This window comes from Cebus imitator, unplaced genomic scaffold (genome assembly GCF_001604975.1).
Source record: "Cebus imitator isolate Cc_AM_T3 unplaced genomic scaffold, Cebus_imitator-1.0 Scaffold48, whole genome shotgun sequence".
In the NCBI taxonomy this organism is placed as follows: domain Eukaryota; kingdom Metazoa; phylum Chordata; class Mammalia; order Primates; family Cebidae; genus Cebus; species Cebus imitator.
Window position 1 is genome coordinate 550,329 of NW_016107363.1, and position 24,645 is coordinate 574,973.

Consider the following 24,645-nt stretch of genomic DNA (forward strand, 5'->3'; position numbering starts at 1 on the left):
CCCCTATTTCCCCCCAACTGACCCCAATGTGTAGTGCTCCCCTCCCTGTGTCCATGTGTTCTCATTGTTCAACACCCAGCTATGAGTGAGAACATGCGGTGTTTGATCTTCTCTTCTGTCAGTTTGCTGATCTGTCACTTTTAGCTGTGTGACCTCAGCCAAGGGTCGCTGCCTTTCTAGGTCTCCGTTTCCACATATGTAAATTGAAGAGCATATGACTTTACCTTGCCCAGTTGTGTGAATTAGAGATGTAATTTCAAAAGATGAGCACACAGGAAGCCCTCGGGGGACTTAACGGCAGCAGGACACGGCTCTTCCTTCTGTTAGTACTATTGCTTCTAGCCTTTATGCTCCCTGATTCTGTGCTTCTATTCAACCCTCCATCTGGTAATCATTTGTTGAGTACCTACTACGTGCCGGGCAGTGAACAAGAAGATGGAGTTTCTACCCTCATAAAGCTTGCATTCTGGCAGAGAGGTAAATGCACTTTAAGTGCACAGACACAAAATAATTGCAAATTGTAATAGATACTATAAAGGAAATAAGCAGCTTGCTGAAATAGAGAACAAGGGGTGAGGGGAAGGTGAGGCACAAGTTGGATGTGACATTCGGGGAGGTTTCCCTGAGGCTGTGACATTTCTATGGGTCCTGAAGACTGAGAGGCAGTCAGACAACAGAAGAGTTAAAGGGGGCGCCATCTGAGCAGAGAGAGGAGCTGGTGCAAAGGTCTTCAGGTGACTACCTGTGGTGGTCAAGAGGCAGATAAGAGGCCAGTGGGTGGTTAGCAGGGTGAGTCAGAGGCCGGGAGCTAGGAGGCTCTCACTCTGCCTGACAGGCCAAGGTACAGAAGGTGAATTTTTAAAACATACATATATAAGTGTAGTAAGTCACTTAAACAGGAGTTTCATGGCCCGCCTTGTATTTTTACAAAAGTAGTTCTCAAAGTGTGATCCTCAGCCCAGAAGCACCACCTGGGAATTTGTGAGGAATGGGAATTCACCGGCGCACTTCTGGTCTAATGAATCACAGACTCTGGGAGTGGAACTCAGCAGTCCATAGATTAACAAGCCCTCCAGAAGATGCTGCTACTGCTGGTCTGGACTGGAAGCTCAGTGTTTCTCAATCCTGGCTGCACAAAAGAATCATATAACTTTGGGAGGCCAAAGCAGGTAGATTGCTTGAGGTCAGGAGTTCGAGACCAGCCTGGGCAATGTGATGAAACATCATCTCTACTAAAAATACAACAACAACAAAAATCTGGGTATGGTGGCACACACATAGTCCCAGCTGCTCAGAAGGCTGAGGCAGGAGAGCCGCTAGAACCTGGGAGGTGGAAGTTGCAGTGAGCCGAGATGGCACCACTGTACTCCAGCCTGGGTGACAGAGCGAGTCTCTGTCTTAAAAAATTAAAATAAAAAGAAAAATCTATGAGCTTTCATGAGCTACAAATGTTTACAGACCTTCCACCTCCGATCCCTAGATTCAGATATAATTAGTCCGGATTTGGCCCCTGGGTGTTGGTAGGTTTTGAATGTTCCCCAGGGCTACAGCAGCTAGGACCACAGCTCTAGCTGCTGTGTGGAGAATAGACAGCAGGGGAGAGGGAGGAGATGCAAGAAGACCAGGAGGCTAATGCAGCGGTCCGGGTGAGGGATGATGGTGGCAGAGAATACGAAGGCACTTAGACAGATCTTAAATTTACTTAGGAGGGAAAAACCCAACAGGACTTTTAGATTGATTGGATATGGTGTGGGAAGTGGGAGTTTTGTTCAGCATCAGATCAAAGGGAATGCCAGTCATAATAGTAAAGACCCTGTGCTTAAAGATAGTCTGCAGCTGGAAGACCCTTGGAACGTGGACTAACACTGAGCGCAGCATCCCGAAGAAGTCTATCTTCTCTATCTGCCCGGCCATAAAGAAGATTGCAGCAAAGTTAGCAAGATCTAAGCTTATCCTAAATTCTCAGAGGAACTGTAATGTGAACTAGACTTTACAAAAAAAATATCTGCGTACTCAGATAGGATGTTCCTGTTTCACAGCCCGTTCTCCTGGGAACACTTGGGCACCATCCCTTCTGGGGAGAACAGGGGGCTGAATAATGTATCCAGGAGTGTCCAGCAGGTGGCGTGCCAGACTCAGAAATGTGCATTGCAGGGAGTAAGGCAACTCTTGGTGTTTGCTGCTTAAGCCGAACTCACTCCGGAAGTGATACGCACGTGTTCATTTACTAAATGGCTGCTGTGTGCCAGAGACTGTGCCAGTGCTTATGTGTATATTCTCACTTAATCCTCATAGCTCTACAAGTTGAGCTTTCCACCACTTCACATATATTCAGAGATCTAAGTGACTTGGCCGATGTCACTGACATGGTCATTAGCAGAACCAGACCCGGTCCTCTAGCCTGTCTGACCCATGGCCACTTTTCCCGTCAATAGGGCCAGGATCCCCAGCAGCTCTTTCTTGTCCTCAGTGGTGCTTTCACGCATGCTTGGGGGCAACGTCCTTGGAAGGTGTGGTCACCAGAATGAGCCAAGCCTTTGAAGTCAAACCGCGTTGGTTTTGCCACTGGCTTGCTGTGTGATGGCGAGAAAGCTACTTGGCCTCTCTATGCTCAAGTTTCCTCATCTCTAAAACGGGGTGAGGCTGGGCTCAGTGGCTCACTCCTGTAATCCCAGCACTTTGGGAGGCTGAGGCAGAGGATTACTTGAAGCCAGGAGTTCGAGAACAGTCTGGGCAACAAAGTGAGACCACAGCTCTACAAAAAAAAAGAGAGAGAGAAAGAAAGAGAGAGAGGGAGGGAGGGAGGGAGGAAGAGGGAGGGAGGGAGGGAGAGAGAAGAAACAAAGAAAGAGAAAGAAAGAAGAAAGAAAGAAAGAAAGAAAAGAAAAGAAAAAAAGAAAAGAAAAGAAAAGAAAGAAAATTAAAATGGGATGAGATGTGAAGCAGTGAGCTGTGGTGAGATGATCTCAATCTTGCTTGCTTGGCCCAGAGGAGGTACTCAATGAATGGCAGCACTTCTGCTTAAAAATGACTTCACAGGAGGTAGAGACAACTCCGAAAGGTCTAGAACTGTGCTATCGAACAGTGCTTTCTGCAGTGATAGAAATGTTCTATATCTGCACTGTCCAGTAGCATAGTCGTAACCACATGTGGCTGTTGAATGCTTGATACATAGCTAGGGCAACTGAGAAATTGAATTTCAAATTTTACTTCATTACAATACATTTAAATTTCAATAACCGTATGTGGCTAGTGGCTACCGTACTGGACAGTGCAAGTCTAAAACGTGTCTGAGCTCACAGTCTGTGTGTCCTTGACAGCCCCTTGGGTATGAAACAAAAGAAGCTATGTTCAACATTTGGAACCTAGCATATAGCAGGCATTCAGTAAACCTGAGTTTGTCAGAAATGGAAGAGAAAGGAAAATCAGCAAGCAAAGCCAAAACAATGTTTTACATTTAACAAACTGTGTACAATTGTGGGACTGGACTCTCAGATTTTTCCAACAAAATCTTCCCGAATTCAATACCCATGGGGTTGCTGACTGGGGGGAAGGTTGTCAGTTTTTTAATCCTTTCAAGCCAGAATTCTCTAAATATTTCTTCAATCTGTATTCAATGGGGACAGAGAAGAAATGTGTTCTAGTTAATAAAGTGTGTGTTGGAAACAAATTCCCTTCATCCAGTCACTGACTAAAGAACTCTTCCTCCTTTTCTGTGCCCCTCTCTTCAAGTTTTTTGCTATTTCACAAATCAGACAACTTCTTAGAAAGTTTATTCTCGCCCCCTTTTTTTCTAAAAAAAGCAGGGTCTCACTCTGTTGTTTAGGCTGGAGTGCAATGGTGAGATCTCAGCTCACTGCAGCCTCGACTTCCTGGAGCTCAGATGATCCTCCCACCTTAGCCTCCCAAGTAGCTGAGACTATAGGCATGGACCACCACACCCAGCCTATTTTTGTGTTTTTTGTAGAGACAAGGTTTCACCATGTTGCCCAGGAGTCTCAAGCTTCTGGGCTCAAGTTATTTGCTTATCTTGGCCCCCCAAAGTACTGGGATTACAGACACGAGCCACCATATTGTGCCAAAAGATTTTAAAGGTTCAAAATGTACATAAGAAAACAACTGGGTCCCAGGAAGCAGCACTATGTTATGCATTTCTCACTTCCATAATTTTATCTATCAAAATTTTGTTTTTAAGTGATGGTCAGTTGGCAATTCTCACGTATTGTGTAGTTGAATCTTGCATTTTATAAAAGCTAGTGGCAAAAATATTCTCCAGAGGTAGGTCTGCATAGGTCTGCGTTTGCTTCTACTTGAAGATAATTTCTATGCTGTCAGTATTGGGACCAATTTGCATTCCACTTGTGGTTTAAGAAAATCTGAGTTAGTGGGCACCTTATTTCTGAAGTATCCCAGATGTTTAGTGGACCTTGTGGACTGGCACTCTGGGCTGCTTGTCCATTTCCTCTCCTGGCTCTGACCCAATTAAGACTAAGCCCCTCTCATCCAGAGCATCCTGGTCTGCTCACAGGGCAGACGTTCTTACCTATACCAGGCAGAACCTTTCCTACCTGTACAGGGCAGAGCCATTCTTCACTCCTCACCATCCTGAAGACTTGCACTCTCTCTGGGTGCCCTAGCTACCAAGTTGATTTTGCCAGTGATCATAGGTCCTTGAGCAAGACCTATAGCTCTGATAACAAACAGCCCCATGAAAGGAGCTTCTTTTGCTTTTCGTATTTTTGGCTTTTAAGGCCTATAGGACTCAAAGCCCTATAGGAACATAGAGAGTCCTCTGCCAGAATGACATGTTCTTCTGTCTTTTATGGCTCTTTGTTTCTTAACATAGCTCATTCCCAACTCTGCCATCAAGGTCCCTTGGGAATAGGGTCCAGGTATGGATAAAGAGGCTCCCTCCATGATTCTGCCTTTGAGTGATAAGTAAAGGGACCATTGGATATGATGTCTTTTCTATCACTCTTCTCACCTCTGTGTATCTTCCCAGCTCCCCAAATGGTTGGGCACCCTCTTCCCAAATAGCCATTTTCCAATGTTCTAGCAACCCAGGTAACCATTAATACACTCCCATAAGGCAGTGTGTTTCATGGTATCAACTAGGTAAACGTCTGCACGACTCAAAGAAGCTTCACCCAGGTGATAGCTAACCCACTATTAAAATAGCAGTTCCCACCCAGTGGCTGAATGTGTTTTCATGTTACGTTATCATTGGTTAATATCAGAGCTAAAGTGCAACCTCAGCTCTCTCCTTCCCCTTCCTCAGTCTTTATCTACTCAATCTGCTTCACACCTGTCTCCAGGTAACAGTGCTGCTCTTATCTTTTGGGCTGGGTATCTTGGATTCCCCTCTAGATCCTTCCTCTGTCCTTAGTGACTGACCATCTAGCCTAGAGGACCCTTGCTCTTTGGCATTTAGCTGGGTTCAATTAATGCAGAACCCCCACAGGAGATTGCAAGATGGGAGAAGAAAGGATGGATGGCTTTCCTTTCAAGGTCTCCTCAGCCAGGCTGTGTCCCCAGACTAAGGTCTCTGATCCTCTCAAGCTGCGCAACTCTCTAAGGTTCTGCTAATATCTTCCTTCCCTAGTCCCTTAGACCTGAAGATGGTGACCCCTTTGCAGCTTCTAGCACTGGGTTATATTGCTTGCCTTCATATTCTCCTGCACATGCACCTCTCTAAATGCCCCCTTTCTAAATAAATCTTCCTCAATTTTGTCTAACTCAGATGCGACAGCTGTTTCCACTGGGTCTCTGATTGACATACTTTCCTTTGGCATACAAATGCATTCTGGTTCTGCTATGTTTCTATTCCTGGTTGCTCTGTGAACCTCACAAAAAAGATTTACCTCCCCTTCCAAACATCACTTGGATTCAAGATATTTGCTGTTCTTAAACCTGAACTTCTCGATTTCACTCTCTTTGAACTAAACATACACCTGTTCTTTTTCTTTTCTGCCCTCTTTTCCTTTTGCCTCCTTCCCTCCCTGCCTTTCCTTCCTACTGGGTGCTGATGTGAGAGAGCACTAGCGTTAATTACTGTGCTTTAGTTAAATTCTCAGCTTCTTAGGCAACCTCACCCCTTTAAGCTTAAGTTTTCTCATCTGGCAAATGGGGACAATGATTGCATTGTCATGAAGATTAAACGAGATCTTAAGATAGTGTCTCGGCCAGGATGGGTGGTGGCTCATATGTATAATCCCAGCACTGTGGGAGGCTGAGGAGGGTGGATTGCCTGAAGCCAAGGGTTTGAGATCAGCCTGGCCAACATGGTGAAACCCCATCTCTACTAAAAATACAAAAATTAGGTGGGTGTTGTGGTAGGTGGTGGTAGGTGCTTGTTATCTCAGGTATATGGGAGGCAGAAGCAGGAGAATCACTTGATCCTGGGAGGCAAAGATTACAGCAAGCCGAGATTGCACCACTGCACTCCAGCCTGGGCAACAGAGGGAGACCCTGTCTCCAAAAAAAAAGGTGTCTGCACAGTCTGGACTGATTATTTCTGTGTGCCAAGCTACTCTCTTATCTCCAATATCATAATCTAGATTTCTAAAGGCTCTCTTTCTTGCACCTCTAGCTGGTAGATGGCATCTTCCTGTAATACTTCTCATGGTCCTGAAGTGATCTTTTGAGCCCTGATTTTTAAAGGCATCCTTAATTTCCATGGGCCCAGTACAGAGAGCAAATTCTTAACCTAATTCTTATACTTTTATTTGCTCCCCGCACCCACCACCACCACAGTTACTTGTACATAAAAAGAAAAGGAGTTTTAAATTGTCTTATTACTTTTAGTATCTCCTATGAAGCACTGGATATTCAGAATGCCATAGAGAAGGGCACGAAGAGGAAAGCTTTTCTTACAGAGGTGATGGGCATAGCAGGAGGGAGAATTTGACACCAGTTCTAATAGGCACGGGGAATGAAAAGTACAGAACGTTTTGCACGTGGAGACTATGGATGTATTTGTGGGTTTGCAGTGGATTTGATCAAGATTATAGAGGAAGTAGTTAAGACCAAAGGTTAGCTTGAAGATTTAGGAAGGTCTCTGCCTATAAATTCTCCATTACATGTCTGGTCTATTAATCATTTTAAAAAGTGTTGATTATATGATTTTTCACTTCTAAACTCCGAATTGTAGGAAAGGGATTACGAAGGAGGTGTGTGTGTGGGTGTTCAATTCACAGAGAAATAGTTGAGGATGCAGTTATATCCACAGCTGAATGAATTTTCTTAATGCTTCGTTTATTTCATATTTTTATTTTCTCAAGAGTCCCCCAAAATAGCAATTCATACATATTTGTCTTCCCATCTAATTTTGCTTTAACAATAGTTAAGAAAACACAACCAGCTTTTTTTTTATAAAAGGGCATCTACGTGTTGACATCAACATCAAAATTAGCCCTCAGTCTCCAGAACATCAGTTTTTTCAGTTCAATTCAATTAATAATTAGGTCGGCAAACTCACCTCTTAAGTTCTGGGACAACATAGTGGGTGTCCAAACACTGACCTGGCCTGGGGAAGTCAGCCAGCTAAGGTTCTTTTTCTTGCAGTTCCCTGGACAACCGTTCCCTAAACAAGGTCCCCTATTTAATTAATTACCTAAGCAAGAGATAAATATATTATCTTAGAAAAAAAAAAAAAGATTTAATGCATCACAGATGAAGCTAAAGTGCCCTTGGGCTGCTACTTCTAATCATGACCTTCTTCACTGAAGGTTGCAAATTTGGGGTGTGTCTTTATAGAACTTTTACTTCACATTTTCCTAAATCTATATACATGTCCACATTGCAAGTGAGTAGCATTATTGTGTGCTTGTTTTTTTCCTTGATTTCTTACAATCTATAGTAGTTTTTCTTGGACCCCTGCTCTTGAAGAACACCCAATACCAAACTGAAAAACCCAATGGGCTGGTTGTGTCTCATTCTCTTGGGAGTAGGGAGCTGACTTAAGTCCATTGTCTTTGCATGATGAATCATTGATAATATGTGGTTGGGGACACTTTATTTTCATTTCCATTTTATAATTTGTTGATTGTTAGGAGAAAATTAGGGGAAAATCTCTCTAAAACCATGTTCATAGAATTTGTGTGCTGGTAAGATCTTAGACAGTTATCTATTTAACACATCAAGAAATGGGTTCCACAGGGGGAATGCAGCATTTGGAAGTGCAGCGGGCCTGGGTCCTCTGTATTTAAATAAGGAGCAGCAGGAAGAGGAGGTCAGACTCTGCCCTGTACTCACCTTCAGACTGTAATAAACATTTTTTTCCATGTGCCTCCTTTCTCCTTATCCCATTCCACTCCTCCAAGCCAGTCTTTCTTAGCCACATTCTCCTTTGTAAATCCATCTCAGCTATTCAATGACTTTCTGCTTTGGATTTGTTAACAGCAAAAGCTGACTGCTAATGTTGACTGTGTTTATTCTGCAGAGGATTATACTGCATGCTTTCAGTACATTTTCTACTTTATCCTCACAGAATACTATTTGAGGTTGTCACTGTTCTTACCCTCACACAAGAAAACTGAGGCTCAGAGAGGATGGGAAACTTAGCCACCGTCTCTTAGCCACCGTCTCTTAGCCAGAAGTGTTAACACCAAAATCAAACTCTACCTTCCTCTTGACTTTGCAGCTTGCACCCTTGATTCCATTCTGTACTGCCACATGTTGTCTTTTACAACAAACAAGAGGAAATATTCAGTGAGAATGGGGAGAAGCAGGCTAGAGACCCGCAATAGGTTTTAGCAAACCACCCTGTAAACAATAGGAACTCAATGAATGTTTGACACCTAAATAAAACACTCTGAAGACTAAATGAGTTAACATGCATAAAGAAGCTAGAATAGGGTCTGGCACCTACTAAGGTCTAAGTGCATATTACGTATTATGAATGTGTATGCCTACTTGTGTCATCGTTTATGCTGTGCAAATACCACAGAAGGCAAGACATTTCTTGTCCAGAGTCGCAGGTCCTGGGAGTCAATGGTACTATTGAGACAATTTTAAAAGACTTTTCTAAAATATCACCTCCAAGCAGTTAGAGGATCTGAGTTTGCTAACAAAACCATCTGGGACGTTCTAGCAATAGAACAATCACAGCCAGGACTCATGGGAGAGAAGGTTTCAAACTCTTTCTTGTTACTGAAGTTTGGAATTTGGGACCAACTCCTTGGCTCCATTATATTTTATTTTGCCATCTTTTTTACTGATCAAACCTATCATTATTTCTTCCTTTCCAGGGACTTCTATGCCCTCTGCAGTTTGCCCCTTCCTCTGTTATTTTTTCATGTATGTGAATGTTTTTTGCCTGTATTTTAAATGCCAGCCATCATTTGCCATGTCTTCTAGGGGCAATCCGCATTTAGCCCAAGTAAGTAGGTGGCAAATCACATCATCCACCCCTACACCTTCCCCAGCTACGGTAAATCAGTTATGATGAGCACTTGACCTTTGAGGTCATGGTGTTGTATTAGGACTGACCACCACCTTGGGTCAAGTGCAAGGTAAGAAAGTGGACGTACAAGCCTAAGTGAGACAGTGAGGTGGCCTCTACTTTTGGTTTTCTAGTTCCAGTACCTATGTTTTCTATTTCTTGGATTCCACATCCTTTTTTTGGTTTTTCTCTTTGTTTGTTTTTTCACTTGAGTTGAATTGAGTGAGTTTCTGTTACATGGATCCAGAGAGGGTTTCACTGGATACTTCCTAACCAGACAATTAAACTCTTTGAGGACATAGTCGCTGTGTACCTTTCAATGTGTGTTATACTGCCTGGTACATTGTAGGTATTCAATAAATATTTCTTGTTAATTCATATTTTATGGAGTGAGAATTATCTTGATCTGCGAATTTGGATTATAGTTTTTTTGTGAGTGATAGAGGCTATATGCCAATAATAGTAATCATTCATTTGTCTGTGCAACGGCATTTATTCTAGATAAAATTGAGAGGTAAAATAAGGCCCAGTTTCTTAGTTAGGAGGTTCCCTCTCTACCAGGGGAGATAGTAATGTACAATAGATGAATTACTACTTGATTGACAAGTGTAACCCAAACAAAACGTTCTCTCCTTAGATCTGCTGTGATTGTTCCTTTTCACAAACCACAATGACTCTGAAAAACCTGGCTATAAACACCAGCACTGCCACCAGCTAAGGATCTGTGATCAGGAGTGCCATCTCACAGAGACAGGGTAAGCGTCCCTTCCCCCATTTAATTCTAATTGGAATTCCTTCCATTTTGTATTAATGTTGTTCACGTCAAACTAATCACCAACACGTCTCATTCATTCTAGAATGTTGGTCATGTCTGAAGTTCAGTAGTCTATGTTTGCATGTGCAGGATTTTTAATGAAATGCTAGTATGTCTTTCAGTCAACTTTTCCAGACTTCACAGTGAGTTGAACTGTGTTCACAGTCAAAGGATTTTTCCTTCCTTTTATTCTCCTTTATAGGGTGAACGAGGTCCCTTCTGTACCCCAGTTCAAATACTAATCTCCAATGGGGAAGGTCCAAGCCTCTATCACTGATGCAGGCTTTCACTTAATTATTATGAATGACTGGATGATGGATTCATACATATAATATATTTTTTGAGTACTAACCGTGTGGTATGCATCAGGCTGGGTCCTGGGGACAGTGGAAAATAAAGAAGACCCAGTTGGTACCTGCCATTCTGGAGCTTAGAGTCCAGTGGGGACAATGGATGTTCCACAAGCAGTTCACACAATACAATAAGACTGCAAATGTCATACACACTGTGAAGAAAAATTTCCAAGTGATATGAGTTCATGTAACTGAAGGGTCGGCGAATGCTGAGTGCCTAAAAAGTTATCATAAAGTCACCCTGGAGCTCAGCACTCTGCGGGGTGAACCAGGTGAAGAAAAGAGGGGCGAATGTTTGGGTTCAGGGAAGAACATTTCCAAAGGCTTCAGAGGAATAGTGAGAATAACTGAGGGGCACACTTGGAAGCCTTGAGAAAGGAGGAGAATGCTCATCAAATTGCCTAATTTCAGAAAACACATGCTCTTCTGTTTTAACCAAAATAACTGGCGGGTGGGTGAGAAACCTTCATGATCACAACAAGTGCCCCAGTTGTCCCCGAATTGGAAACTGTTTTACTGACATCAAGATGTTTAAAAATATGCATGGGAATTCTAACGTCATCCCTTCCTCCTTCCCTCCCCTCTTCCTCCTCCCCAGTCTTCAGAACTCTAGACAGCTCAGGGATCCCACAGCATCTTTTCAGGAGGAAAATAGAGCCACTGAGGCATTAAGTTTTCTGTTTTACCTTTACGAACTTTTGGCTTCCCTGTTTTGGGGGAGACAATAACAACTAAAAACCTGAAAGGCAAGATTTGAGAGGAAACAAGCAGATTTTGCAGTTAAGTCCAAAATCCACCGCTGAAAGCCTCTAGCTGCTCTTTCTGTTCCTTTCGGCTTTGTGCTTCGGCTTCTTAGCAGGTCATGGTCATCATCATCCTCACAGTAGCACTAGCAATTAGTACTTACTGGTCATTAGCTCACAGCCAGGCATCATGATTAGAACTGCCTGTGTATCATCTCATTTAATGCTGATATAGTTATATAAGGTGGGCCCTGTTAGGGTGATGTGAAATTCTCAATATTGAACAATTTGTTTGGTCTATAAAAATGCCCATTTCATAAGGTTGAAGCCAATGTTATTATTTCCCAGGGGCCCAGGGGGTTACAAAAATTGTCCATGTTTTTATAATGGGGAGTGGCTGAGCTGAGCTTCATGCCCAAGTGTGTATAGTACCCCAGTAGCTGTGTTCTTTTGCACGATGAATGCAAGTGAGGAAAGGAGGAAGAAAATCACACCATAAAGGTTCATCCTTCTCTCTTTCCATGTCCTAGTTTACTACTTAGCGTGTCTCATGGGTTAGAAAAGGAAAGAAAAGCCAGATGCTGAAGTCTGAAGATATTCCAACAATTCTCACTCTTTTTACTCTGCTGCCCCGCCCCTGTCCTGACCCCATTAAAAACTGATCTTCCCTCAAAAGGGAATGACTGGTGCATGCTACTGAAAAGCCCAGACGAGTGGTAACCATAGGCACAGCCAGGTCCAGGCCTTCACACAGTGCTGAGAAAAATTTGTCTCCGGACTCATCAGATATCCCTTCTACTAAGAGGTCCAAGCCATATTCCACAGCGCATCATCCCCACCAGAGAGAGCAAGAAAGAAAACCAGTTTATCAGTAGTCCTAATAGAATCCTAGCAAAGATTCCCATGGACAGGCATGCTGTATGCCCATGTGAAGAGACTCAGTCACAGAAATGATAAGGTGTGCGTCTGAGGACACACGGCCCCACCCCACTACACTGTGCGCCTGTCTGAGGTCATGGACTGCGCTGATCAGCAGCTGCGGCTCAGATCTTTATCCCTGGGATGAGAAGCGGGGGTGTAGGTCAGCTCTGCAGGGTCAGCCCCTCCTAGTCACCTAGACTCATGGTTGTGGGCAGTGACTTTTCAAAAGAAACCTGGCTGCTCTTACCAGAAGAAGGGAGATTGGGTGCCAGGCAGGGGAAGGCACAACTGCTCTCCACAATGAGACTGTAGAAAAGTTTTGGACAGAGAGGATATTTTTCTCTCCAGTCTGTTGCTGGGCCCAAATTTCAAAGAACAGAAGGCTATTAAAAGGGCAAAGGAAGGAAGTACTAATTAAAAGGTCTCTGCCAGGCTCTAGGGTCAGACAGAACAAAGAATTATCCATTAAGGAAGCTCCTAGCCTGACGTTAACTGCAAGGCCTTTGGGGCAGGACAGAGGTTCAGCTCAGGGCCCTTAGATGGCTGAAACCTCCCTGACTTCATTTTTCTCATTTGTAAAATGGACATGAAATACCTTCTTCCATGGTTTATTGGCAGTGTTGCATGCTTTAACACATGGCAAATCTTCAGGCTGGTGCTTGGCTCATAGCTTGTTCTCAGTACGTGGTAATGGCTGTCGTGAATGTTGCTAAGGCTTCTCAAATGTTTGAGTCTTGGAGATTCTTCCTCTTAGGCCAAAAGTCTCCTTGGCTCCTCTGAAATCTTTGGTTCTTTATTTTTATTTATTTATTTATTTCGAGGTAAGGTCTCATTCTAGAGTGCAATGGTATGATCATATCTCACTGCAGACGCCAACTCGTAGGCTCAAGTGGTTCTCCCAACTCAGGCTCCTGAATAGCTACGACTACAAGGTGCATACAATCAGGTCAAGCTTAATTTTTTTTTTTAATATGTACGTCTGTAGAGACGGGGTCTTGCTATGCTCCCAGGCTGGTCTCAAACTCTTGAGCTGAAGTGATCTTCCCACCTCAGCCTTCCAAAATGCTGGTTTTACAAATATGAGCCAACCATGCCCAACTCCGGTTCTTTTCTTTTCGAGACAGAGTCTCACTCTGTCACCCAGGCTGGAGTGCAGTGGCGTGGTCTCCACTCACTGCAACCTCCACCTGTTAGATTCAAGTGATTCTCCTGCCTCACGCTCCTGAGCACCTAGGACTACAGGCATATGCCACTATGTCCAGCTAATTTTTTTTTTCTATTTTTAGTAGAGATGGGGTTTCTCCACATTGACCAGGGTGGTCTTGAACTCCTGACCTGAAGTGATCCACCTGCCTTGGCCTTCTGAAGTGCTGGGATTACAGGCATGAGCCACTGTGCCCAGCCTCTGGTTCTTTTTTAATGATCCCAAGATCAAGGAATTATTCTAGTACTTATGTTTCTAGAAGTCTTTTGTCACTTTTCCAGAACTTATGCTTTGACTTTGGGGTTGTGAAACATGGGCCATGTCAGAATGGACTATTCTGGTGTTCTTTGTATCTATTAGATGTTGGAGAAATAAGAGACTTTATATTCCTTTGATCTGGAGTATTCAAATGATGCAGTGTCTTTTCCATGTTTCCCTCACATCACCTGGTTTTTCTAAGGGCTACTTTCACAGCTACATTTCCATAGCCCATGTCCAGTTGCCTCTGGCCACCTTTCTAGACTCTTCCTGCAGGATCCATTTCTCTGTCTTGCTTTCTCTTTGAATCCTGCAATGGCACTCAGACTTGCCACTCTAGACTTTCCTTGTTACCTGACTGATACAGTTGGATCAGGTGTCTTTTTGTAGCAAATGACAGACACCAGTTGAAACAGACTTAACTATTTAATTGAAAAGTCAGAACATAGCAGGATTCAGGGACTCAAGCAATATTATTAAGTCTCAGTCTCTGCTTTCCTTCCTGTTGGCTTCATTCAGGGAGACTTTTCCCATCCCCTAGCAAAACGGCTACCAGCAAAGGCAGCTTACACAGTGGGGGGTGACTGCATGATTTTTCCCGACTCATCAACCATCCTGCATGCTAGCCTTTTGTCGGTGACTTTGTAGTCTCTTCCACCACTAGCGTGTGTTTGCCATCTCACTGATGTTGGGTGTAGCCATGTGCTCTATTTTGGCCAAAGAAATGTGGTTGTAAATGACAGTGTGCCAGTTCTGATCCTAGGTGTTGAGAGGAATTGCCTGTTTCCATATGCTTTCTCTTGTGCTTCTGGAATTACCATGAGGATATCCTGCAGGTAGCCTCTTTAAAAAAAAAAAAAAAAAAGAAAGACATTTTGAGGGAAGCTGCCTAAGTTGAATGCAGACTTGCAGCTGGAAGCAGAGGCATGCCAGTTAATCTGAAGAATTGTTAGCATGATAATAAACACTTTCTTAGAAACAGGGCTGAGCTATATGAGGGCTAGTTATATAGCATTGTTGTGGCCATAGTTGAGTGTTGCATAAACTATTTCCATTTCCACCAAAAGAGTTTTATTTTCTTCCTGATGGTTTCAATCAAAATCCTAAAATCGAATTCAATGCACCAAACTTAATTATAGAACTGAAAGTGAAGAAGAGATGGCTCCCCACAGGAATTCATGGTGCTCTTACCAGAAGATGATATAAAAAATGTTGAGAAGCCAAAATGACAGGTTCTCATTACATCATCCTTGAAGGGGCTGTGGGAACCTATATCCCATATTAAGCCAGGAAGCAGCCTTTTCACATCTATACCCAGCTGTATAGGGCAGAGCTCAACCAGAGTTAAGAACCCGTCACCAACTGGCCAGCTAGGGATGCCCAATACATAGTGATTGGTGCTCCACCAAAATCAGAAAGACCTAACCCCTAACTTCTCTCCCTTTCCAGGCCAGAATGGATAAGCTGGGTTTGTTAGGCTAGCAAGCTGCTATTTAGTAACTCACTGCCCTCCTCTGCCAGGCCAGTTCAACTCAGAAACATTGTGGGCAGAATGGTTGCTGGGTCCTGATTTAAAGCAGTCTTTTCTTTGCCACCTCTGGTCTTTAGCTGTACTCTGGGGCTTTAATCTCTAGTGGGGTGGGTGCCCCACCAAGTCTGTCTTGAGAAAGAACAGACCTGAATTGAAAGCATGACATGCAATAAATAGAACCCATTTGCCTTGCTCCATAGGGTCATTAAACTTCCTAGTGAATATCATTGAAAATTAAACTGATTTTTAAAACTGCAGTGGCTCTATTTTGCTTTCTTCTCCCAAATCCCACCTTTCTACCTTGACCTTTTTCTTGCTGTTTGGCAGCTGCTCTCTTTAAGGAATGCCGCTTGGCTCCAAGATATTCATGGGACATTTCTGATGGCCTTGCTTTGGGAAAGGGCATGATTCTGCCTCTTTCTGACAGTATCATCTTCCAAAGCTGCATGGCAACTCATCCCTTCTGCAGGGCATCCATCGTGTGGAAGCATTTGGAGCTATGAAGAGAAGGCTCTGTTTCCTCTACTCCCCAGGGGTCGCCCATCTCTCTTGCCGTACTCCACGCCCTCCCCCTCCTTTGAATGCCAAACCTCTTTATGGAGCTGGGAGACAATATTCGGGGAAGGCTGGGGAGGGGGAAAGCAAACACTGGTGAGTGTGTTCACTCTGATTACACCGTTGCGGGTGAGACAATAGCTACTGCGAACACAAGCAGTCAGAGTTCAATGCTGCTTTCTTCCCATCCTCAGTGTAATTTTGATCCAGCCAGGGCTACCCTGGAGGAATTTCAGTCTAACTGGGGCAGCCCAACCTGGAAACCAAGCCTCTCTCTGTGGGGGGTGGCTCCTCTCATCATTTGGAAGGTTATTGGGACCAAGCTTGGAACATCCCATGAACGTGGGCCACTCCCAACCCACCATAGCTTCCACGCACCAGCCTAACTATTATTAAGACACATCTTTGATATAGGCATGATTGCTAGAACCAATTACTAAGCTGTTGTCCCTTACCCCAAGCCCACCAACCACTGTTTTGTGATGCAGTGGCTGGGGTTGCCACTTCTCCCCACCAGCTGGTGCCACATTTGGTTCTGCCTCTAGGAGGCACCAGAGGGAGACGGCAAAGTTGGTGGCTTTAAGAGGGCCTCTCACCTTGTTCCCGTCAGCTTCATCCTGGCAACAGCAGTTTATGTCAGTCTCTAGCTTTCTCAGCACACTCAGTACCAGCCTCTTAATCATTACTCTGCTCCATGATTTACATAATTTTCCTACTTAAAAAAAGCCAGCCAGATGCAATGGCTCACATGTGTAATCCCAACACTTTGGGAGGCAGAGGTATCAGGATTGCTTGAGGCTAGAAGTTTAAGACCAGACTGGGCAACATAGTGAGACCCCATCCCTACAAAAAATTTGAAAGTAGGCCAGGTGTGGTAGTGCACATCTCTATTCCCAGCTGTTCAGGAGGCTGAGGTGGGAGGATCATTTGAGTCCAGGAGTTTGAGGCTGCAGTGAGCTATGATTTTCCACTGTATACCAGCCTGGGCAACAGAGTCTCAAAAAAAAAAAAAAAAAAAAAAAACAACAGAAACCACCTCTGGTGTTTGTTTTTATTGTGTTTGTTTTGTTTTGTTAGTTTTTTAAAATCTCAGCTCTGTGTGTACAATTTCACTCACAACAAAGAAGAGAGGCATCCACAGCTGGTACAATAGGGAATGGGATCCCCTACTTCCTAAAGATCCAATTTCGTCCTGGGTGGTGGATAAGGCTAAGAAGATAAAAAATGACCTTTCACCTCCAGGGACAGTAATGTAAAATTAATTTGAAGCTTTGAAACTAATGAGCTGGCCCATCCTGGTGTGTACCCCGTGAGTAACACAGTATGTGCACAGCCAGAAACCTAGCAATCCTTCTTCCTCAGATGGGGCTTGGGGTGGGAGGAGGGGATGAGAAAGAAACTCATTTTGAAAAATAATCCTCAGAGGAGAGAGGTCTGCTATGTCTTCATAAACCCAGTATTAGAGGGAGGGAGGGGGAGGGGAAGAAGAGAGAGAGAGAGAGACAGAGGGAAAGAGAGAGAGAATTATGTGCCTTTAATCTGCTTAGCTTTTCACTGCCGAATAGCTAAAGGGCTCAGACAGGCAAGAGTATTGTGAGGTGGTTAAGCCCATGAACTTGGAGTTAGATCTCTTGTGGTCCAGGCTTGATTTGTGACTTTTTAGCTATGTGATCTCCAGCATGTTTTTAAACTTGTGTTTTGGGGATGTTTGGATTAGATAGTAAGTGGAAACTACTTGCGTTTAGGCTAAGAATCTGGTTATTTTTGCATTTTTTGACGGTGATTGAGGAAGGCGGGAGTAATTTGAGGGCGATTGAGCCACAGAATATGAAGTCTGAGGTTTCTGCTCTGACAAGAGGAAATGTCTAACAGCAGGAGACAAGGAAACTGGGCTAATGGGAATCATGGGGAAACTAGCTTTGGCACCTCCGGAGAATGAACTGTCTCATAGGCTAGCTGATCAGCCATGGAAATGGCTGCCTGGAGAGGCAGTGAGCAGCCCATCCCTGTAGGTATGCAAGCGGAAGCTCTCTCCACTGTAAGAAAAGATGTATTCATTTATTTCTAAGGATTCTCCCTGTTCAAATGCTGGCTCTTCCACTTGCTAATTGTCTTGCCTGGGTCACTGAATCTCTTGGAGACTGGGATGCTTTATCTGTGAATCAGGCCAATGGTGCTATTGGCCTCCCTTTTATGATCTCCCTCCCTTTCCCTTGTCCTCCCTCCCTAACACAAACTAATGCTCATGATGTGCTGGGCACTGTGCCAGGCTGGGGAGATGCTCAGAGGAAGAAGACAGTATAAGCACTCCCTGGAAAGAAAAAACTCAAACATTTAGTTTTAGGTTTAGAAGGAGACAGATAGATGGACAGATAATTCTAAAGCAATTCCACAGATGTACTGATAGAGATATACACTGAATATTCTGGAAGCACAGGGGAGTGGCATGTAACTCTTCAGGTGTGAGGCAGAGAGGGGGTCAGAGAATGCTTCAGTATTGGGCATTGGTATAATATATTTAGATGTTGGGGTATCTCTGGCAGAGGAAGCCATGTGAACAAAGACCCAGGGACAAGAAGACAGCATGGTGTGCAGGGAACTATATAAAAGGCAGCACAGCTAGGATGCAAAATGTGAGGGAAGAATGATGGGAGATGAGGCTGAAGAGGCAGACAGGGGCTAGATCACAGAGGCCCTTGTCTTCCATGCTACAAATGTAAACCAGGAAACGTCAATGGCTGATTTTAAGTAGGAGACTGGTGTGGTTGGGTTTCCATTTGGAATGATCTCTCTAAAAACTGTATAGAGGATGAATTAGGAGGTGGCAAGGCCAGAACACCAACTAGCAGTGTTGAAATCAGGAAATCATCAAAGTCAGAATGACGATGCCACAAACCAGGCTTCTTATGGGGTTGTGGTGAGAATCTGATGAGGGGATGCCCCAGGAAGCTTGCAGTAAAACATGAACTGCTTCCCACAAGCCAAGGGTCATTATAATTATGACCACTCTATAAAATATCGGTTTGGGTGCCCATCATATAAAATGGATCCCCCCCATCACTTACTCAAACAGTGGCAATAAAATCCATACACTTCGTCAAAACCAGTGTAAATGGTAGTTGTACTTAACAAGTATCTTTTAAAAAGTAATGAAACCACTGGCTTGAGAAATAATTTTGCAGATGCTTCTGGGATACAGAGAACTAAATTTTGGTGCTGCTGGAAAGAAAGTGGGAGAGAAGCACAATATTAAATTTCGGGCAAATTTGAAATGCACAATTAAATGCATGCAAACTGGGAGGGCAGATGATACTCTTTGAATAAAACTTATAATAGATTTGGCACAAGAGGGTACTGGAGATGGGCCCAAATGTCTCAAATTTGCTGAACTGTTTTTATAGACAGCTGGGAATTCACCAGCATTATCCTTTTTTTTTTTTTTTTTTACCAGAATATTTTGGATTTTGTAGACATGCCCTGGAATGCCCCATCTCAGGGAAGGCTAGAGGAATGTCTCAGTGCAAGTGTGGTGTCTGCTTCTAGTGATGTTTATGGCAGAGCTGAAAATTGTCTTTAAAATTAACAATAGATGTGCATAAATCTTCCTCAGTTACCTAGCAACTGATACAAGATGACACTGAGGTTCACAGGGCTGGGTGGAGGTGAACCTGTTTGAGGAAATACCTGGAAGCATTTTTGTAACGCCTGGAGATTACTGGGAGGGAGAGGAAAACAGATTAACATGACCAATTAAATGTCTGAATTTCTCTGCTTTTTATTTTTGTTCCTGGGTTTTGTGGTTTTTTTTTGTTGTTTTTTTTAGTAAAAATTAAATCAAATAACAAAAACTTCCCCTAAATCTCTAAGGTTTCTAGCAACAATGAAGGTTTTACCAAGACAAGCTAATTTCTGAGGCCTTTTTCAAGGCTAAAATTTTTGGCCATATATTAGGTGTATTGCCTCATGAGTAAAATGAGAGGTCAAACTAGGGGAATTGTAGTTTCATCCATATTCCTAGGGTGTATGGGGGAATAGGGCTTTTAGACCAGTTTTGTTGAATCAGACACCAAAGGCATGAATCTGGAATCAAAGTGAATTTTTTAAAAAAGAAAAGGTGTTGAAATAATGAAGTGAAGAGACATGGGACTTAAGGAATACACACACACATATATACATTTATTCTCTGTATGTATGTATGTATGTTTGTTTATTTATAAAAATCAGTTTATACATGAGGGTGTAGGTTACAGATTCAACGCTACATGGCCCCACAGCTACATCCCTTGTCTGGGACCACAGCGAGCTGGAGAATGGGGACCTAGGGCTTCCAGATCTGTTGATTTTTCAAATAGCCAGAAATCCAGAATTTGTATAGAATCTCCTATTGTTAAAACATTGACAACTAATTTGAAGTGTTTTTAAAAAGTACTGTGTGGGCTAAACAAAGTGAATTTGCCTTAAAGTAAAAGTTCCAAACGTATAATTCTCTTTGTACATATTATATAGTTAATTAAGACTCACTTTATTTGATGGGGTGAAGATGAGCTTGTGCAGGCCACTGGCTAACACAGTTTATCCCATGCCTCCCACATACCAAGCACGGTGCCATGGACTTTTCACATCTGGCATCCTCAGAATCCTCTGAGAGGTGGGTGATATGGTTTGGCTGTGTCCCCACCCAAATCTCATCTTGTATTGTAGCTCCCATAATTCCCACGTGTTGTGGGAGGAACTCGGTGGCAGATAACTGAATCATGGGACAGTTCCTCACATACTACTCTCGTGATATTGAATAAGTTTCATCAGAGCTAATATTTTTATAAGGGGTTTCTGCTGTGACTTGGCTCTCATTGTCTCTTGCCGCTGCCCTGTACAAAGTGCCTTTGGCCTTCCACCATGATTGTGAGGCCTCCCCACATGCATGAAACTGTGAGTCCATTAAACCTCTTCTTCTTCCCAGTCTCAGGTATGTCTTTCTCAGCAGTGTGAAAATGGACTAATACAGTGGGTGTTATTTATCACAGGAGTTTGGTCTCTAGTATAAAGATGAGGATGCTGATGCTGGGACCCCGCAAGGGCATGCTGAAGATCAGGTAGCCCCTTAGTCCTTGACCCTCCATTTCAAGTCCCATCTCCCTGACTCTAGCTCTCCAGCTGCCTGCTCTTAGGAGTCTGACTCACCTGCAACATTTCTCTGAAGATGTGTTAGGAAGCTGTCTTAGTTTGCTAGGGCTGTCATAACCAAGTACCACAGACTGGGTAGTTTAAACAACAGACATTTATTTTCTCCTAATTCTGCAGGCTGGAAGTCCAAGATCAAGGCTGATTTCTTCTGAGGCCTCTCCCCTTGGCTTGCAGATAGCTGTCTTCTCCCTGTGTCTTCATATGGCCGTGTGTGTGTGTGTGTGTGTGTGTGTGTGTGTGTGTGTGTTCCCTGATCTTTTCTTATAAGGACACCAGTTATATTGGGTAAGGAGCCACTTGAATGATCTATTTTTACCTTACCTCTTTAAAGATTCTATTTCCAGTTACAGTCACATTCTGAGGTATTGGAGATTAGGACTTCAACATATGAATTTGGGGTGTTGAGGGCATAATTGAACCTGCAACAGAAGCCATCAAATTTTTCCCCTCACTTCTTTTCCTTTCATATTATTATTATTGGAGGGACAGGGAGGGGTTTCCTGAGCCCAGGGTATTGGAACACCTGAGGGGAGGTGCTTATCTACTGACCCCACCCCTCAAGGTGACCTGGCTGGCTGCAGCTCAGCCCCTGAAGAAGGTGGTATATTTGCACACTGCAGCCACAGTTAACCAGTTCCCAAACTACAGCTTCAATATTTCAGAATGCATAAAACATGAGATCACATTTAGCAATGGCACCGTTTTATTTGGCATCACTGACTATATCTGTGTGTCTTCATCTAAAATAATACTGATGCAGACGAGAAGCATCATTTATCATGTCAAAAATTAGAAACAACCTCAGTGCCCAACAATAGGGTTTAATAGGATAGAATTGTGTGCAGCCTTTGGAAACTGCTGTGGAGAAGTATTTATGGTGTGAGAAAATAATCATGACAGCTGAAGAGAGGGGAGAGGCAGGCTGCAAATAAACAGGTGTAGTTTGATCCCAATTTTTTCAAGAAATGTTTATTACAGGTACATATTTCTATGTATATATGTGTGTGTATGTGTGTTCATCTGGAAGGGTATACTCCAAAATATTTAAAATTGTATTCTTGCAGTGATAGAATTCTGTGGCCTTTAATTTTTTTTCTTCTGTTTTTCTAAGTGTGTGTCCCATATTTTCTAAAATAGACATATTACTTTTGCAATTCAGGGGAAAATCTTAGAGATAAAAGTCTTTAAGGTTTAAGAAATCCACTCAGTTTATAGAAAGTTTCCTCTAACTTAGCCTTTTTCATAAGGAGCTGCCTCACAGCTTTTCACATAGGGCTATATTTATAAAAATGTAATTTACTCACCATTTTCCAGATACAGCTCTTAGCTACAATTACCTGGATTCTAGAATAATTTTTGTGACTGGCCTGAGAACCTCTTCTCTATTTTTGTTTTTCCACCTGGCTCTATTTTCTCATTAAAGAAGTTTTAGGAGTGAACGCAGAGACAGGGTGGAGTCCCACAGACCAGGAGAAAAGAAAAACCCCTAAAAATAAATAAATCAGTGAACTAGTTTAATGTGTTTAAAATATCATCTAAGGAGACCCAAAAAGAAGCAGGATGTAACTTCACAGTGACTTTGTTCCTTCTGTTTCTCTTTACTTATTTGAGAGATCCTTTAAGCACACTTCCCTTTTAATAGAATGTGCTTTGATTGGCTAAATAATGCTATGATGTTATGTTTTTACAAAGGAGAGGTTTGTGGAGGGTAATGCTGTCAGGTTTGGAAGCGGCAGTGGAGATCACGTTGCCCAGCTCTTGGCATCATTGGTTCCCAAAGCTCTGAATCCCCTGGAGAGCTTTTGTAAAAGGTCAGCGCTCCACAACGTGACAGAAATAGAAGGGGCCTGGGGCTGTGGGTTGTGAAAGCTGCGATTCTTTTGATGCTCAGCCAGTTTGAGGAACCCACTTCCCTGTGGTTCCTGCATTCCTTCCTCAATATCACAATAGGTGGTTACCTGAACACTTGTAGAGATGGAGAATTTTCTACCTCAAGAGCTAGCCTTTTTCATTCTTGGACTGCTGTGCCATTGTAATTCTTTCTTTCTTTTTTTTTTTTTTTTTTTGCATATAATCTGTATTCCTCCAATTCACGGAGCAAAAAATGGAGACATTTTGCTAGTGTAACCCAAATAAATCCTGAGGCCCCATGTGGTCCAATCTCTGCATAGAGTCACATCTTCCAAACGAAAATAATTACAATGGCAACTTTACCTGCAATACTCAGAGAATGTTATAAGGGGCCCAATTGATAACCCATGGTAGTGTTGTTTCTCAAATATTTTTCCCTTTTCTTCTTGATTTTCTCAGTTATACCAGAGCTGCTCATTCACCACCCTAGCCCCAACCCTAAACCTCTCCAAGAGCAGCCCACTTGCCCTTTTAAGCTCTCTTATAGTGAATTATACCATCACACTTAGAATCTTAGCCTCTGCGTGAGCTAAACCTGATCACGTAATCTCTCTGTCAGCCTCCTTATCTGTAAATGGGCAACCACAAAAATCTTACTCAAGGGGTTGTGAGAATTAAATTAACTTGAGTAAAGTGCTTAGCACTGCAAAATGTTGGCTCTCTACATACACCAACATTTCCATTTTTCTTTACCATTCCTTTTTGGAGAAGACAGGAAAAAGAAAAGGGTGAGTCTGCTAGGAAGTGAAGAGAACCTGGTGAAAGACTTAGAGCAAGAGCCAGCAAACTATGCTGGATCAAACTGGACCTATCACCTGCTTTTGTAAATAAAGCTTTGTTGAAACACTGTCACGCTCCTTCATCTATGGCACTTTTGTACTACAATTGCAGGGCTGAGTTGTTGCAATAAAGACTGTGTGAGCCACAAAGCCTTAAATATTTCCTGTCTGACCCTGTACAGAAAAAATGCCAACTCCTGATTTAGAATATAAAAACAGAATCACTTTTTCATACAGTTTGCCATTGATGAGATGAATGTCATATGAGGCTTTCTCTTTCAAGTGAAGTAGTTAGCTATAGTCAGAGTTTCTGCATCTGAGGCAACCCTTACCAAGAGCAAGAATTAACATCTCTGAGGCCTAATCAAAAGTAAGGCTATGTTCTTTAGAAGCCTGGCTAGTTCTACTAGGAATACAAGTAATGCAGTGTGAGATAGTATTGCAGTTCTGATAAGGCCACTGGGACAAAGATGCCCAAGGGCTCATGCATGTCTGTGCTTCTCCTCTTCTCAGGCACAAAGCCAGTTGATGCTTCGCAGTTCTCTTGCAGTAAAGGAGGCCATGTCTCAAGCTTGTGCCAATGAAACTGGGGGAAAATTTGTCTACCACTCCTCACTGACTCTTTACCTTCTCCTGTCTGCAGGTCAGATTCAGACAATCCAGTGGAACACTCTGAAGGTTAGAGGAAGTTGTCCAGTAGAATTTTCTGAAATTATGGAAATCTTCTATTTTTTGTATCCAGTATCTAGTCACATGTGGCTATTGAGCACTGGAAATGTGGCTAATGCAACTGAGAAAGTGAATTTTACTTTTGATTCATTTAAATGTTAATGGTCACATATGACTTATGACTGCCATATTGGACATCCCAGTTCTGGAAGATGGCAGATGCATCCCTTAGAAGAATCATAGGCCTGAATGTCTGGGCACAGCAGAGTACCACCTTCCCA

The 24,645-nt window shown here is 43.0% G+C and overlaps 1 long non-coding RNA gene across 1 annotated transcript in view; it reads left to right on the forward strand.

The window, feature by feature from the left end:
• Positions 1 to 10,731, forward strand: part of LOC119471056 — a 13,796-nt gene extending 3,065 nt beyond the window's left edge. The window contains exons 2-3 of the long non-coding RNA XR_005200047.1: positions 10,080 to 10,197; positions 10,626 to 10,731. This is a non-coding gene — a long non-coding RNA (uncharacterized LOC119471056). The remainder of the gene's footprint in view (positions 1 to 10,079; positions 10,198 to 10,625) is intronic.
• The last annotated feature ends 13,914 nt before the right edge of the window (positions 10,732 to 24,645 follow it).